Source organism: Oncorhynchus keta, unplaced genomic scaffold, assembly GCF_023373465.1.
Source record: "Oncorhynchus keta strain PuntledgeMale-10-30-2019 unplaced genomic scaffold, Oket_V2 Un_contig_10373_pilon_pilon, whole genome shotgun sequence".
Taxonomy (NCBI): domain Eukaryota; kingdom Metazoa; phylum Chordata; class Actinopteri; order Salmoniformes; family Salmonidae; genus Oncorhynchus; species Oncorhynchus keta.
The window spans coordinates 143,359-161,436 of record NW_026277080.1 but is presented as its reverse complement, the minus strand read 5'-3'; positions in this window follow the sequence as shown (position 1 = coordinate 161,436).

Genomic DNA, 18,078 nt, shown 5'->3' with positions numbered 1-18,078 from the left:
ATATGGTTCCCAATCCGGGACAATGACTAACACCTGACTAACATAGAATGCCCACTCAGCTCACGTCCTGACCAACCCTAAAACAAAGAAAACACAAAAGAACTATGGTCAGAACGTGACCTTTCATCTACAGAGCCGTGTGGGAAACTAGTGTTTTTAAAATAGACCCCAGTCCCCCTCAGGTGGAAAAACATCCCAGCTCTCCTCCGCGCAGGAGGCACTTCCCGTTCCAGAGCCCCTAGTGTGATGACGGGTCTGTAAACGTGGAACTTACAGTATGACGCACTTCTCTGCCTTCTTTTAGCTGTTATGTTTTCATAACCTTAAAGTGCAGGTTATGTAAGAGCAGTTATGAACAGCCAGGTAAACAGAGAGGAGGTGGTGAAATGGAGACGCTATCCACGGGGTGAAGGAAACTGACCCAGATCCATGACTGTGAGAATGACTGATTTTAGAGGGAGAGAAATCCAAGTATTTCCTAATGGAGAGGTTCAGAAGACATCGATCCCCCTGGTGTTTGGCCCTGCAGCTCTAGGCTGCGGTGAGATTTATTGATCGTGAGCTCTAAACTGAACTTTGGCGAGGATTGGTCTGGCAAGGTCTGCCATGTGATATTGGTACTCCTACACCTTTCCACTAGGAGGTGGATAAAGCAGGTTGCGTTACAAAAGATGATCATAATTCCATTAGCGTCCTAACTTCAGATCTGCGCATATTGTAACTAAGAACTTTTGTTTAAATCATGCATTGCGTAACTTAGGTGCACTGAACATAAATCCGTCCATAGTGACAGGTAGCTTTTGTGGAAGCCAACACAACCCTACATACACATTAACTTAACCCGTTAGAGACTGTCCGCCTGTCTTCAGCTGCTAATCATGGGATGATTTAAAAAGCTCACGCTGACTCCAGTGATATTTCACTCTTGATTTCGCCATTTATTTTTGCTCCAGTCTTGACATGATGTCGGCGCTTACAGATGTATTTTATTAGGTGGACGAGGTCATTTGTCCCCAGCCAGAGGTTTCCTGAGTGACAATGACACAACGTCGCCACCGCCAGCCAAATGTGTCATGTCAGCTGGAAGCGGGACGTGTCTGTCACACGTGGAGCGTACAGTAGGCCTGACCTTAAGGTCAGCTGCAGCCACAGAGTAGCTGTAACTGGCAAGCTGTATAGGAGTCATCAGATCTTAAACCATAACCACAAGTGCTGTGAAATGTGATGTTGTTTACAGTCTGTTTCTACAGTATGGTTTCTGTGCCAGAGCAGATGATACGTGACTAATTGTACTCTGCATTTAAAACTTTGTGGGCCTGTTGTATGGACTGTAAACGGACATAGTTTGACTGGGAGACTTTTGTTGCCTTTTGTCTGGTAAAGTATGACTTGAGTCTGTTATTAGTAAGTCCTTGGTGCCAGCTATTGATATGGTTTAGAATTGACTGACATTTGATGTTGTGTTTTTATAATGCTAGATGAACGGGGGATCTCGTTATGTCACCATTGTGTCCCCCTGCTTCGCTTTGATGATGACATTAAAAAAAACCTGCAAAAAGCTTTTGAGCTTTGCCATGGGTGAACGTCACTGGTTACCATTATTATATTGGCCCCTATGTGGAACATTTGAGCAATTACAAGTTCTTGTACTGTACATTTTCATTTAAGCCAAGATGTGATGGAAATATGTCATACAGTATAATTCTTAGCTTCCCCATTTCAGAGACAATTCTTCCATTCAGATGAAGACGGACATATGAAAACATTCTGTTCTCATTCGACTGGTCATAAAGTGATAAGTTTGGGGCCTGCAATAAGAGTGAACGGACATTAGCAATCACACGTTTTCCCAAAGTCGGATAAATCATTCACAGTTGTCATCAGCACAGCTAAGTGCAAAAACGTTATGCCAGATTATTACAGGCAGGAGTATAACTAACTACTGTAAAAGAAAAAATATGAATGTGGGAATGACCTCGTCCCGATGTTGAAGGGTTGTAAAGACAAGACAGTTCATAAGTAATCATTATTTGCTGATAATTAGTAACATGCATTGATTGCAGTGTTGTGTTGTGCAGTGTGTCATGGCTCTGGATGTCAACAATTCTGGTCTCAGGGAGGACAGGCTAATATGCTCCTAAGTGAAACCTTGCCCCCTGCTTATAAAAGGCCAAATATACAATATGTTCTTCCAGGGCTTTTTTAATTTGACTATCTCTTTCTACCCCATCCGTTGGCCTTTTTAAGTAATTCACGTTTCTAAAATGCTTTGTATTTTGTTAAACTCACGGTCTGTCTTAGAACCATAACCTGCCATCTTTGACATCATCCTCCTTCCATGTTAATAATGACTCTTATTCAAGCAGATATGATCAACACAGCACATTTACAACCTCACATATCCTGCATCTCCCTGTATGTAGAAATTAAGTATCATTCCAAAACGCTATACAGTATATCCATTTTCAAAAATATGGGTAGATTCACTTTTTTAAATCTTTATAAATGATGTAAGAGATTGGTGTGTTTTTTCCCCAATCTAATCATGGCATAGGGTTGGTAAATGACAGACATGTATTTCTTTGAATACTGTCACGAGTCCGACCGAGGGTGTTTCCCCTTCCCGGGCGGTTGGCGCTCGGCGGTCGTCGTCACCGGCCTATTAGCTGCCACTGATTGTTTTTCCTCTCCCTCCTTGTATGTTTAGTGGTAGCACCTGTTCATGATTAATCAAGTAATTAGTTTGTCTTTATTAGACAGCCGGCCCGCCTGGTTGTTGTGCGGGATTATTGCAGTGTAACCTTCAGCTCTGTTGTTAGAAGTACGTGTTAGTGCCTGGTCGTTACTTTTTCCGTTGTACATTCTCTTTCCCTGTGTTTGGGGCCGTTACTATTGTGAGCACCCTGGGATGCGTTGGCGCTATTAAAGACGCACAGCTTTGCACTCACTGTCTCCTGCGTTTGACTCCACACACCTACGACACCTGAAGTGTTACAGAATCCCGCACCTTCATCAAATCGAATGGAGTCAGCAGGAGCAGCAGCCAACCCTCTCCCATCGATGGAGGAACGGGTTCTCCACCACACCACCATTCTCCATCGGATCGGATCCGCGATGGATCAAGTGATGGAGAGAATGGACCGATGGGAGAGGAGTGGTCTCCTCTCTCCACCTTCGGCACCCCCCCGACTCCGGTCTCCCCATCACTCGACTCCAGCACCCTTCGTCTGACGCTACCGAGGGCTTATGATGGAGCGGCGGCGGGTTGCCAGGGTTTCTGCTTCAGCTGGAGCTATACCTGGCCACCGTTAGACCCACTCCCTCAGGAGCGGAGAGGGTGAGTGTCCTCATCTCCTGCCTCACGGGTCGTGCTCTGGAGTGGGCGAACGCAGTCTGGAATGGCCCAGACTCAGCGCGGGAGCACTACCCAGAGTTTTCCTGCCGCTTCCGTGCCGTATTTGATCACCCTATAGACGGCCGAGCGGTGGGAGAACGACTTGTTCATCTCAGGCAGGAGAGGAGGAGCGCCCAGGATTACGCTGGAGTTCCGGACCTTGGCAGCCGGATCTGGGTGGAACGACAGGGCCCTTATGGACCACTACAGGTGTGGTCTCCGAGAGGACGTCCGCCGGGAGTTAGCGTGTCGGGACACCACTCTGTCACTGGATCAGCTGATTGACATGTCCATTCGACTGGACAATCTGCTGGCTGCCCGCGGGCGTTCAGAGAGGGTCCTGTGCGTTCCACCACCCAGTCCCTCCGCTCCCATTCCGATGGAGTTGGGAGGGGCTGCGCCGAGGGGTACCGGAGGAGGAGGCCTTCCCTGCACCAACTGTGGTCGGAGAGGACACACGTCTGATCGGTGCTGGGGGTCCGTCTGGGAGTAGAGATGGCAGGCGGAACGCTTCTCGGTCACCCCAGGTGAGTCAGCATCAGACTCACCCAGAATCCCTTGTTGGCCATATGTTTGTCTTAATCTCTTTCCTTCACTTTTTTCCCTCTTCCCAGCATAGGGCGCTAGTCGATTCAGGCGCAGCTGGGAACTTTATGGATCGCGGACTCGCCCTTAAGTTAGGGGTTCCGCTGGTGCCGATAGATTCTCCTTTCCCGTGCACTCCCTAGATAGCCGGCCATTAGGGTCAGGGATGGTCGGGAGACCACGGTCCCACTGGACATGGTGACGCAGGGGAATCATAGGGAGCGTATCAGTTTTTATTATTGATTCGCCTGCGTTTCCAGTGGTGCTGGGGACTCCCTGGCTGGCCCGGCACAATCCTAAAATTTCGTGGAGACAAGGGTTCTCCAGGGGTGGTCAGAGGAGTGTTCTGGAAGGTGTTTGGGAGTTTCCATCGGTGCCACGTCGGTGGAGAGTCCAGACCAGGGTTCCACGGTGTGCATTCCCCCGAGTATGCCGATTTGGCAATCGCTTTCAGTAAAGTGAAAGCGACTAAATTACCACCTTATCGACCGGGAAGGGATTGTACGATAGATCTCCAGGTAGACGCTGCGCTTCCCAAGAGTCATGTGTACCCGCTGTCCCAGGAGGAGACGTTGGCAATGGAGACATATGTCGGGAGTCGCTGGGACAGGGGTACATTCGGCCCTCCATTTCACCCGTCTCCTCGAGTTTCTTTTTGTGAGGAAAAAGGAGGGAGGTTTGCGTCCGTGTATCGATTATAGAGGTCTAAACGCCATCACAGTGGGGTATAGTTACCCTCTACCTCTCATCGCTACGGCGGTGGAATCGTTCCACGGAGCGCAGTTCTTCACAAAACTGGATCTCAGGAGCGCGTATAGTCTGGTGCGTATTCGGAAGGGAGACGAGTGGAAAACCGCATTTAGTACTACATCCGGCCACTATGAGTACCTCGTCATGCCGTATGGGTTAAAGAATGCTCCAGCCGTTTTCCAATCCTTTGTAGACGAGATTCTCAGGGACCTGTGCGGTCAGGGGTGGTTGTTTATATCGATGACATTCTGATCTACTCGGCCACTCACCGCGCATGTGTCTCTGGTGCGCAAAGTGCTTGGAAGACTGCTGGAGCATGACCTATACGTCAAGGCTGAGAAATGCGTGTTCTCTAAACGAGCCGTCTCTTTTCTGGGATATCGCATTTCCACCTCGGGGTGGTGATGGAGGGTGAACGCATTAGGGCCGTGCGTAATTGGCCGACTCCAACCACGGTAAAGGAGGTGCAGCGGTTTTTGGGTTTTGCCAACTACTACCGGAGGTTTATCCGGGGTTTGGCCAGATAGCGGCTCCCATTACCTCACTGCTGAGGGGGCCCGGTGCGATTGCAGTGGTCAGCACAGGCGGACAGGGCATTCAACAAGTTGAAGGCGCTGTTCACTGATGCGCCCGTGTTGGCGCATCCGGATCCCTCTCTAGCATTCATAGTGGAGGTGGACGCGTCCGAGGCTGGGGTGGGTGCCGTGCTATCACAGCGCTCGGGTACGCCACCAAAACTCCGCCCCTGCGCTTTCTTCTCAAGGAAGCTCAGCCCAGCGGAGCGTAACTATGATGTGGGGGACCGGGAGTTGCTAGCGGTGGTTAGAGCTCTGAAGGTGTGGAGACACTGGCTTGAGGGCTAAGCACCCTTTTCTCATCTGGACCGACCACCAGAATCTGGAGTATATTCGGGCTGCAAGGAGACTTAACCCACGTCAGGCAAGGTGGGCCATATTCTTCACCCGGTTCCGGTTTACTTTGTCTTATAGACCGGGCTCCCAGAACGTGAAGGCTGACGCACTGTCCCGCCTTTACGACACCGAGGATGGGTCCACCGAACCTACTCCCATCCTTCCCGCCTCTAAGCTGGTAGCCCCAGTGGTATGGGAGGTGGACTCGGACATCGAGCGGGCGTTACGGGCTGAACCCGCGCCTCCTCAGTGTCCAGCGGGGCGAAGGTACGTGCCGCTTGATGTTCGGGACAAGCTGATTCGGTGGGCTCACGTCCTACCCTCCTCGGGTCACCCTGGGGTGACGAGGACAGTGGGGAGCCTTCAGGGGAGGTATTTGGTGGCCTACGTTGGTTAAGGACGTTAAGGGTTATGTCTCCTCTTGCTCAGTGTGCGCTCAGAGTAAGGCTCCTAGGCACCTTCCTAGAGGGAAGCTACAACCCCTCCCCGTTCCACAGCGGCCATGGTCACATCTGTCCATAGATTTCCTGACCGATCTTCCGCCGTCTCAGGGGAACACCGCGGTTCTAGTGATTGTGGATCGGTTTTCTAAGTCCTGCCGTCTCCTCCCGTTGCCCGGTATCCCTACAGCCCTGCAGACTGCGGAGGCATTATTTACCCATGTCTTTCGGCACTACGGGGTGCCGGAGGACATCGTTTCTGATCGGGGCCCCCAATTCACGCCTCGGGTATGGAGAGCGTTCATGGGAACGCTTGGGGGTCTCTGTCAGCCTGACCTCCGGTTATCACCCCGAGAGTAATGGGCAGGTGGAGAGATTGAACCAGGAGGTGGGTAGGTTTCTGCGGTCGTATTGCCAGGATCGGCCAGGGGAGTGGGCACGATACATTCCCTGGGCTGAAATGGCTCAGAACTCACTACGCCACTCCTCTACTAACGTGTCCCCTTTTCAGTGTGTGTTGGGATACCAGCCGGTCCTGGCACCATGGCATCCGAGCCAGACCGAGGCTCCTGCGGTGGAGGAATGGGTACAGCGCTCCAAGGAGACCTGGAGGGCCGTCCAGGAGTCTCTACGACAAGCGAGTGGACGGCAGAAGAGGAGTGCTGACCGCCACCGCAGTGAGGCCCCCGTGTTTGTACCGGGGGACAGGGTCTGGCTCTCGACCCGAAACCTACCTCTCCGCTTGCCCTGCCGGAAGCTGGGTCCGCAGTGTGTAGGGCCCTTTAAAGTCCTGAGGAGAATAAACGAGGTGTGTTATCGATTACAACTCCCTTCCTATTATCGAATTAACCCCTCGTTTCATGTGTCTCTCCTCAGGCCGGTGGTAGCTGGTCCCCTGCAGGACAGTGAGGTACCGGAGGTCCCTCCCCCCCCTCTGGACATCGAGGGGACCCCGCGTACACGATCCGGGCCATTCTGGACTCAAGACGCCGGGTGAGGGGCCTGCAGTACCTCGTGGACTGGGAGGGGTACGGTCCGGAGGAGAGGTGCTGGGTACCGGTGAGGGACATCTTGGATCCATCCATGTTGAGGGATTTCCATCGCCTCCATCCGGATCGCCCTGCACCTCGTCCTCCGGGCGACCTCGAGGCGGTGTCGGCGCTGCGGGAGCCGCGCGTCAGGAGGGGGTACTGTCACGAGTCCGACCGAGGGTGTTTCCCCTTCCCGGGCGGTTGGCGCTCGGCGGTCGTCGTCACCGGCCTATTAGCTGCCACTGATTGTTTTCCTCTCCCTCCTTGTATGTTTAGTGGTAGCACCTGTTCATGATTAATCAAGTAATTAGTTTGTCTTTATTAGACAGCCGGCCCGCCTGGTTGTTGTGCGGGATTATTGCAGTGTAACCTTCAGCTCTGTTGTTAGAAGTACGTGTTAGTGCCTGGTCGTTACTTTTTCCGTTGTACATTCTCTTTCCCTGTGTTTGGGGCCGTTACTATTGTGAGCACCCTGGGATGCGTTGGCGCTATTAAAGACGCACAGCTTTGCACTCACTGTCTCCTGCGTTTGACTCCACACACCTACGACACCTGAAGTGTTACAAATACTATCACTAGGTAGTTTCATTTCAGAGAGACGAACAATCACATTTTATTGCAAAACTAGATATATCTGCCTCACTCAGAGAAAAAACTAGTGCTGCGGGGTGTGAAAAATACGAATATTTTTAATAAAAAACTGTACGAATGATACATTTGTGACATCAATACAGCATTAATTGTCGTTTGTCATTTTGTACCCGTGTGCATTTAATCAGGAAACAGACAAAACACCTTTGTTCTTGTCTTGGTCTTTGTCTGTTTCCTGATTAAATGTTGACCTCCCGTACCTGCTTCTCATCTCCGGCGTCGGTCCTTACAGTATGAAGTCAAGAAGCTTCTAGCTAGCAGAAACTCTAGCTAGCTACATTGACTATGTTCATAATGTGAACAAAAGAAACGTGTGTAATTAGAGGATCATTTAGCACAAGCACTAGCAAAAAATTTGAGTACTTGCAAAAACTGGACCAAAACTATTGTACTTACGCATAATTGATGAATATGGTACAATATAATAGGGGAAATAGAATAAAGATGCCATTCCCCTCGGTTCTCTGTTGCTCTCCACTCTCAAACAATGAGCTCTGTGTAGCAGATAGAATGTCATATTGACACCAAGCTGATAGTGGAGCTGAAGGGTAAGAAATAGCCATTGACACAAAGCTGATAGCAGAGCTGAAGGGTAAGGAATAGCCATTGACACCAAGCTGATAGTGGAGCTGAAGGGTAAGGAATAGCCATTGACACAAAGCTGATAGCAGAGCTGAAGGGTAAGGAATAGCCATTGACACCAAGCTGATAGTGGAGCTGAAGGGTAAGAAATAGCCATTGACACAAAGCTGATAGCAGAGCTGAAGGGTAAGGAATAGCCATTGACACCAAGCTGATAGTGGAGCTGAAGGGTAAGGAATAGCCATTGACACAAAGCTGATAGCAGAGCTGAAGGGTAAGGAATAGCCATTGACACCAAGCTGATAGTGGAGCTGAAGGGTAAGGAATAGCCATTGACACAAAGCTGATAGCAGAGCTGAAGGGTAAGGAATAGCCATTGACACCAAGCTGATAGTGGAGCTGAAGGGTAAGGAATAGCCATTGACACAAAGCTGATAGCAGAGCTGAAGGGTAAGGAATAGCCATTGACACCAAGCTGATAGTGGAGCTGAAGGGTAAGGAATAGCCATTGACACAAAGCTGATAGCAGAGCTGAAGGGTAAGGAATAGCCATTGACACCAAGCTGATAGTGGAGCTGAAGGGTAAGGAATAGCCATTGACACAAAGCTGATAGCAGAGCTGAAGGGTAAGGAATAGCCATTGACACCAAGCTGATAGTGGAGCTGAAGGGTAAGGAATAGCCATTGACACAAAGCTGATAGTGGAGCTGAAGGGTAAGGAATAGCCATTGACACCAAGCTGATAGTGGAGCTGAAGGGTAAGGAATAGCCATTGACACAAAGCTGATAGCAGAGCTGAAGGGTAAGGAATAGCCATTGACACCAAGCTGATAGTGGAGCTGAAGGGTAAGGAATAGCCATTGACACAAAGCTGATTGCGGAGCTGAAGGGTAAGGAATAGCCATTGACACCAAGCTGATAGTGGAGCTGAAGGGTAAGGAATAGCCATTGACACCAAGCTGATAGTGGAGCTGAAGGGTAAGGAATAGCCATTGACACCAAGCTGATAGCGGAGCTGAAGGGTAAGGAATAGCCATTGACACCAAGCTGATAGCGGAGCTGAAGGGTAAGGAATAGCCATTGACACCAAACTGATAGCGGAGCTGAAGGATAAGGAATAGCCATTGACACCAAGCTGATAGTGAAGCTGAAGGGTAAGAAATAGCCATTGACAGAAAGCTGATAGCAGAGCTGAAGGGTAAGGAATAGCCATTGACACCAAGCTGATAGCGGAGCTGAAGGGTAAGGAATAGCCATTGACACCAAGCTGATAGCGGAGCTGAAGGGTAGGGAATAGCCATTGACACCAACAAGCTGATAGTGGAGCTGAAGGGTAAGGAATAGCCATTGACACTATGGTCACAGTGGGGGTGAAGGGTAAGGAATAGCGTGCCATTTGAAGATGCACATGAAGATACCTATAACCATTCATTTATGATGAAAAAAACACCAATTTGAAAAATTGGTGGATATAGCGTTTTGGAAGTAAACTCTTTTTAAATAGACCTCAATAAATACCAGTTCTCAGAAATGGGTAATAAGGACAAGCAGGGATTGTTTGTGGAACGAGAGACGCGCTGGATTGCATGCTGCAGTGAAATCTACCAGTGGAGGCTGCTGAGGGGAGAACTGATCATAATAATGTCTGGAACGGAGCTCATGGAATGGTGTCAAACACCTGGAAACCATGCGTTGGATTTGTTGATACCATTCCACTGAATCCGCTCCAGTCATTACCATGAGCCCGACCTCCACAATTAAGGTGCTACCAACCTCCTGTGGAACCTACACCAGACAAAATATTCTACAAACCATTCCCACTCTCTGTGTGGATGTCCAATCGTAATTTCAAACATAAATCTAGCGTCTCTGGCTCTGCCAAACGTTTCAGATTATAATCATTCTTCTGGGAATTCATCCCCCTCGTTCCTGACAGCCAGCCTCTCCACTGGCACGGTGCAGAGCCTCCTCCCCTCTCTCATTTCTGTAGAAACAATCAGATATTTGGACGATTTTGTCCGACCTCGATCTTTTCGTCTGTTTGAACAATCAAGTCCTGGACATGACAGTGAGTTGGCGGTCCACCCCAGGCAGCGCAGGCACAGAGCGTCTCTGGGGCTGGAAGATCTGGGTCCAGCGTTGATTAACTGATGTCTTTTGGAAGCTCCGTTAGTTTAGTTATTTCTTTTGTTTGAAACTCCAAGGAAAATCTCCACGAGAGCACAGATGGTGCGCAGGCAGAGTAGCAACACGTTCTCCCCTCCCTAAAAAAAAGAACACAGGGATGGTATGCTATTCAGATCTCCATAAGGTGACTGATAGACCATGCACTACTAGAGCATGTAATGTAAATAAATACATTCTGGGATGTGCTGCTTCCCTTGTCTTTTTCTTCTAGTGTCATATTAAACAGCACGGCTGATTTATCAGCTATTAGTCAGCGGCTGCTGGCGGATCAGTTGGAGTCCATCCGCTAGAGTCTACAGGTTAAATGGTTTGGCTCAGGGCTCTCCAACCATGTTCCTGGAGGGCTACTGTCCTGTAGGTTTTCACTCCAACCTTACCTAGCTCACCTCATTCTAATAATTAGCTGGTTGATCAGCTGCATCAAGTTAGTTACAACTGGGTTTGAAGTGATTACCAACTGGAGGGTAGCTCTCTAAGAACAGGGTTGGTGAACACTGGTTTAGATGTTTCTCACAGTAAAAAATATCTACTAAGGGAATACATCATATGAACATGATTGGACCCAACTCTTGTACACTCTTTGAAAAAAGGTGCTATCTAGAACCCAAAAGCTTATTTGGCTGTTCCCATAGGAAACCATTTAAATAACAATTTTTCGTTCCAGGTGGAACGCTTTTGGGTTCCATGTAGAACCCTTTGCACAGAGGGTTCTACATGGAACCCAAAATGGTTATACCTGAAACCAAAAAGGGTTCTACCTAAAACCAAAAAGGGATATCCTATGAGAACAGCCGAATAACCCTTTTGGAACAATTGTACAGGTTCAAACTTTAAGCAGCTCAGTGACTTTTCAGAGTTGTTGAGAGGTTTGATTCTTCTGAGAATCAAACCTACTGTAGGATGGAGGACAGGTGGAGAAGCATGTTTCTATATATATTATTTTTTTTAAGCCAGCTTTGTAAGATTAACTCTGAAAAATAAATTAAAGGTGAAGAGAGGTTCTGATCAAAACCGGATGAAGAAAGAGTTGCTAGAGTCAATCAGGAAATTCCTCCCAGGAACAAAATAATGAATTGTTTCAGACTGTATTTCATAGTTTTTACATGTATTTTTGGAGGAAGAGAAGAGAATGAATGAAATAAATGAATCCATTCATGACAGCTGTGGCAAATTTGCGAATGTATGTTTTCAAAAGAAATGAGTTATCTTCAATGGAGACGTTTGGCGAACAGGTGTTTTGAATGCTATGGGGTTTACAGTAATAAATGAGGTCAAGCTCATTCACTGACAAGGCCATGCAGATTACTACCCAAGGAATGTATTCTGGAATGTCTCCGTCTGACCTCAGTACTGTCAAAGCCTCTTGTCACAACTCAATCAACAGCTGGAGAATGTACAGTCACCTAATAAGGGTAGATAGTGTCTGGATAATAGGAGTGATTGAAGGAAAAGCTCCCTTGTCATTGCTCCTCTATCATCCTTCTGTTGAAAAGACATGAACTTCTTATTGCAATGAGCCTTGACAAAAGTGACTGGGGAGACGGGACTCCTGTCTTGAGTTATGTAACAGAGTTGATGGGTAACAGGCCACGGAGTAGTAGACACACACACGCACACACACACACACACACACACACACACACACACACACACACACACACACACACACACACACACACACACACACACACACACACACACACACACACACACACACACACACACACACACACACACACACACACACACACACACACACACACACACACACACACAGGATCCCTTACAGGTACTCAGAGATCAAGGCTACGAGTCCTTTGACATGTGTCACGTTGAGGTGCGCCAACCACACTTACAGGTTTTTGTTCTCAACCGCCCGGTTGTTGGCATGGTCATGGTGCCTTCAGAGTCTCTCAAAGAGGTTAGGTATGTCATTGGATGAAACAGCCCAGTGGTTGTTGTGTTTTGACACTTGAGTCTAATGCATTTGGTTTTAGTTGCAATGGATACTCCCCGGCAGAACCGTATTTACATTATGTCGTTTTTACTTTCCATCTGCTTCTGATGCCCAATCCCCAACTAGCCCTAACCTTTGGTCATTGTATCAGAACACCCAACCAACCCTAACCTCATTATACAGATCCCCAATCAACCATAACCTCCTCATATCAGATGCCCAACCAACCCTAAACTCATTATATCAGTGATGTTGAGACAGCAGTGTCACCACTTTATCGCTACTTTCTGCTAGTAACTAACCATGGCCTTATGGGTAGGTTCAAGAGGATTTAGGGCTACGTCCCAAATGGCACTGTAACAGAATGTTAGTCTGAACTTCAGCCACTGTAACACGATCGCCAAACACCCATAATCCACTTTGGCTCTCTATTTAGACCCATAATATGAGTCAACTCAACTCCCCGTGAGAAAATGAGAACAGAGCCTCACTCAGTCAGGAAAACCATTGCATGCATCCACAGTCGCTCAAAGCATGGAAAGACCATTTATTTTTGATGGTAAATAAAACGTTTCTACTGCTTTTGCTCATTGTTTTACTGTGTTTTTATTTTTAGGTTTATGCCCTACTTTGACATGCCCGTGATTTGATGTGCGCATTCGGAGCTTAAAATGGCAAAATCCTGGTTGCCCAAAAGTTTCCATGTTGTCTGGAATTTGCTCACACTCTCTGTGATGTAGTAATGCTCTGCCAACCTCTGGCATAACACACTCTCTGTGATGTAGTAATGCTCTGCCAACCTCTGGCATAACACACTCTCTGTGATGTAGTAATGCTCTGCCAACCTCTGGCATAACACACTCTCTGTGATGTAGTAATGCTCTGCCAACCTCTGGCATAACACACTCTCTGTGATGTAGTAATGCTCTGCCAACCTCTGGCATAACACACTCTCTGTGATGTAGTAATGCTCTGACCACCTCTGGCATAACACACTCTCTGTGATGTAGTAATGCTCTGCCAACCTCTGGCATAACACACTCTCTGTGATATAGTAATGCTCTGCCAACCTCTGGCATAACACACTCTCTGTGATGTAGTAATGCTCTGCCCACCTCTGGCATAACACACTCTCTGTGTTGTAGTAATGCTCTGCCAACCTCTGGCATAACACACTCTCTATGATGTAGTAATGCTCTGCCCACCTATAATAACACACTCTCTCATTTATCATCATGGAGACTATGGCTTCTCTGTGCGAGTCTGTCTCAGCAACACCCTCTTCTCTCACTTTCTCTAGAAATGTCCCTTGTTGCTCTGTCTCTCTGTCTTTCTTTCTCTCTTGCTCTCTCTCACTCTCTCTCTGTATCTCTTCCTCTCTCTCTGTATCTCTGTTTCTCTCTCTTTTTCTGTTTCTCTCACTTTCTGTTTCTCTGTCTTTTTTTCTCCCTCAGTTCAATTCAATGGGCTTTATTGTCATGGGAAACATGCGTTGACATTGCCAAATCAAGTGAAATGGATAAACAAAAGTGAAATAAACAATAGAAGTGAACAGTAAATATTACACTCACACAAGTTCCAAAAGAATAGAGACATTTCAAATGTCATTATGTCGATTTACAGTGTTGTAACGATGTGCAAATAGTTAAAGTACAAAATGGAAAATAAATAAACATGAATATGAGTTCTATTTACAATGGTGTTTGCTCTCTCCCCATCGATTCCCTGTCGTTTTAGCCCTCTCCTCTGTTTTCCTCACACTTTCTAATTAATTAATGGTGGTCATTAAAGAGGTTCAGGACTATAAACTTGTGGTCATTAGTCAGTACAGTTGGAATGTCCCACATTTTTTCAACATCAATTCTCCATTAAGACGCCTGAGCTTTTGTTCTCTGAACTTCACAGGCTGGCTTGTTTGTAGGAAAACCGTGTGTGTGTGTGTGTGTGTGTGTGTGTGTGTGTGTGTGTGTGTGTGTGTGTGTGTGTGTGTGTGTGTGTGTGTGTGTGTGTGTGTGTGTGTGTGTGTGTGTGTGTGTGTGTGTGTGTGTGTGTGTGTGTGTGTGTGTGTGTGTGTGTGTGTGTGTGTGTGTGTGTGTGTGTGTGTGTGTGTGCGCGCGTGCGTGCGCGTGCGTGCGTGCGTGTGTGCGTGTGTACGCGTGTGTGAGAGCATCCCAGCTGAGGGGAATGGAGTGTGTAGTAGGAAAACACTGCGTCAGATTAGGACTCTCAACCCTCCGCTTTTCTTTCTCCCTGTCATGTTTCTCTCAAGGGCTTCCTTGATAGATGAGTTGTGGTCCAGGGAAATTCCTAATCCTATCTGGGCAGGGATTCCCTGTATAAGGAAAAATATTTTTTTGAGGGATGAATGGAGAGATGGAAGGAGGATGGAAGGAGAGCGGAGGATGAAGGGTGCTTGGCTCAGGGGAAGGTGGATGACAGTGAAGAGGGGCAGGGAGATTAATGTGGTATTGCTCTGTGATGACTACCTCATACAAGCATGAGATCCCTGCATAGGGATTAGTGTTGTGATTGTTTTCACAGCCCTCTTCTGTCCACTGCAGGACTGTGCTAACATGTTTCTCTGTGATTCAGGTTGGTTATGGGGCCTTTGTCTATTTAGTACTGACGTGAAGCTTTATAGCTCATAACAGAAAAACAGAAAATGGACCACACAAGCTTTAACCCGTATTTGTAATGCTAGTAAAACAGTTTTATGTCTTTTCATTTTAGGAGTGCTTTTGTTTTAACACTACCCATGTTGGTAGTGATTATAGGGGGGACACTGGGGATATGCTTTTATACATCTGGTACAAAGCGTCTCACCTTTGCATTGAGGGAAGTTGACAACAGAAAGCAAACACATTCAACATGTGTTTTCGGTTGACTGAATACTGAGTGCCTGGACAGCTCTCTTTTTTCATCATTTCAGTGTATTCTGCTATGTATGTCCTTGAAATGGAAAGGTCATTCTTTACAACTCCTCTGTAAATGTCATCCATGCTGTTTAATTGCTAGACAAGAGCATTGTCCCAAAATGTTTACTTACTATCAGAACCTCCTTCACACAATGTACTTTGTGGCTGAGTGACTGGGGTGAGGAGTACGACAGTCAGTACTGAGTTTAACCCTGCACTATCCCTGTTTTATTTCCCAATAGTCACAGTGATTGCTACTGAGACAAATCACAGAGAAGAGAAGCCCCTAAAGTCAGCTTCAATCAAATGGTATTTTTGCCAGCAGTCCTCTACAGCAGGGGTTCTTCAACTTTTTCAGTTCGAGACCCAAATGAAGAAGAAATAGTATGTGATTATAGATGTATTATCATAACTTGTGACCCACCTCTCACATGCCCAGGGCCTGCTTCGAATCCCGACCCATAGTTTAGAGATGTGATTGTGATACAGCTGGACGTGGATGTGATGAGGGACCCCAGTAGACACATGCCTTCTCAGAGAGAGAGAGAGAGAACTTCCAGCTGGCTGCAGAACACACTACTGTTGCATCTGAAATGGCACCCTACTCCCTATATAGTACACTACCTATGGGCCCTGGTCGAACCACCTATGGACCCTGGCCAAAAGTAGTGTGCTAGGCCTATATAGTGAATAGGGTGCCATCTTGGATGCGCCCCAAGAGAAAGAAACTGAACATTTCCAGCTGGCTGCAGAACAGACCCTCCCAGAGGCCTGCTGTCTAAACTCCCCAGGGACATGTACTCACTGTCAGTAACCAGGAAGTGGACTTTTATAACATCCCCTGAAAACTTGAGGATTGGTTACAGTACCAGCATGTGCTGTTCACAGAGTGCTGAACACTTCCTGGTTACTGACAGTCAGATCCCATTCAAGTCCAAGTCATTGATTAGCTCATTTTATTTTCTCACAGACACATTTCTTCTTTCATCTTTCACTTCTTCTCCTGTGCTCATGTTTCATCATAGTAAAAGCTTGCTGCCTATGGCTCATCAATACTGACTGTATACATTACATACAGGGCTTGTGAGTTTGAATATCGCATAGACATTGTGACGTCCCTCCCACTCTGTCTGCCGAATTCTTCCTCTTTGCTCTTGTTTTCCTTAATAGGATGTCAGTGGGTGGAGCCGGGAGGGTCGTCAGCGAAATGGGACACACCTGGGCTCAGTTGTGTCCCAGGATAAATGCACCTCTTCATCATTCATTGAGGAGACTCTCTCCATGCAGACACTGATTGATTTTGGTTGTGGCATTTTTGTGGCTGTTTTTGTTTGTTTGCGTTGGCACCTTTCAACACCCCTCATTATCACATTTATGCAGGCAACCACTTACTTACACTACTGATTACTGACTACACACACAATTGCTAATTGTATTTAGTTTACTTTAGTTAATAAATATATTTAGTTTTTCCTTATCTCCATCTCCCTTTTTGTTACGGGTTTCGAGACGGTTTATGACACATGGAACTCAATTCAATACAATTCAAATATAAATGGGACGCTTCGATTTTCTTGGTTTTTCGATCGAGACATTTGTTTGATAACAGTGTCAGTGGTTGACTGACTGTTGAATGGAGATCTGTGGACTGGTGTCTGGTGCACATTTCCATGATTTGAGAACTGATTTCAGTACAACACATACAGACATCTGTTAACGGGCTCTGTTGTTTTCCTATGACACTCAGTTGTTTTGACATGCTCCTATATTTCTGTCTCTGTATACACTTTGGGCTTCACAATGTTGTGTGAAAGAGGCTTTATCAGTATATTAGTTAGGATTCAACCCCAAATGACTTGCCCCTATACCTTCAGTCTTGACCTAAAATCTAACTCCTAAACCTAACAGAATCCCTACAGTTGTTTTAACACATGCATTGTCTAATGCCTGAAATTATGAGGAATCGCCACCCAATGATGTAATGTCCCTGCATAATGATTCCACCATTGGCATTTTGGCCTCACAGAGCTTATTTATCAACTGTTGAGGCTGAATTCTGCTTGTGATCATTAATTAGTACAGTATATTTGATTAACAGCCGAGCCCTGCAGTTCTATCCCTGTTAACATGAGAAATCAGCTAGCTATAAAGGCCATACTGTGAAACTGTTCCTATATACAGTGAATGCCCTGCTGTTGAAACAGCTGCGTGGGATTTGTGGTTCCCTTGTGTACAGCGGTGTGGGTGGGCGGTGTAGTTGTGTAGTGAGACATGGCCACTTACACTATACTCTCTGCTGACATTGTTGTATGTTGTCTGTCTAGCCAGCATACTTGGACAGAAGCCTCTATATACTGTTACAATGCATTTAAAAAGTATTCAGACCCCTTGACCTCTTACACATTGTTAAGTTACAGCCTTATTCTAAAATGTATTACATTTTTAAAAATCCTCATCAATCTACAAACAATACCCCATAATGACAAAGCGAAAAAAAAAAAAAAAATTAGAAATACCATATTTACATAGGTATTCAGACCCTTTTCTATGAGACTCAAAATTGAGCTCCGGTGCATCTGGTTTCCATTGATCATCCTTATGATGTTTCTACAACTTGATTGGAGTCCACCTGTGGTAAATTCAATTGATTGGACATGATTTGGAAAGGCACACAC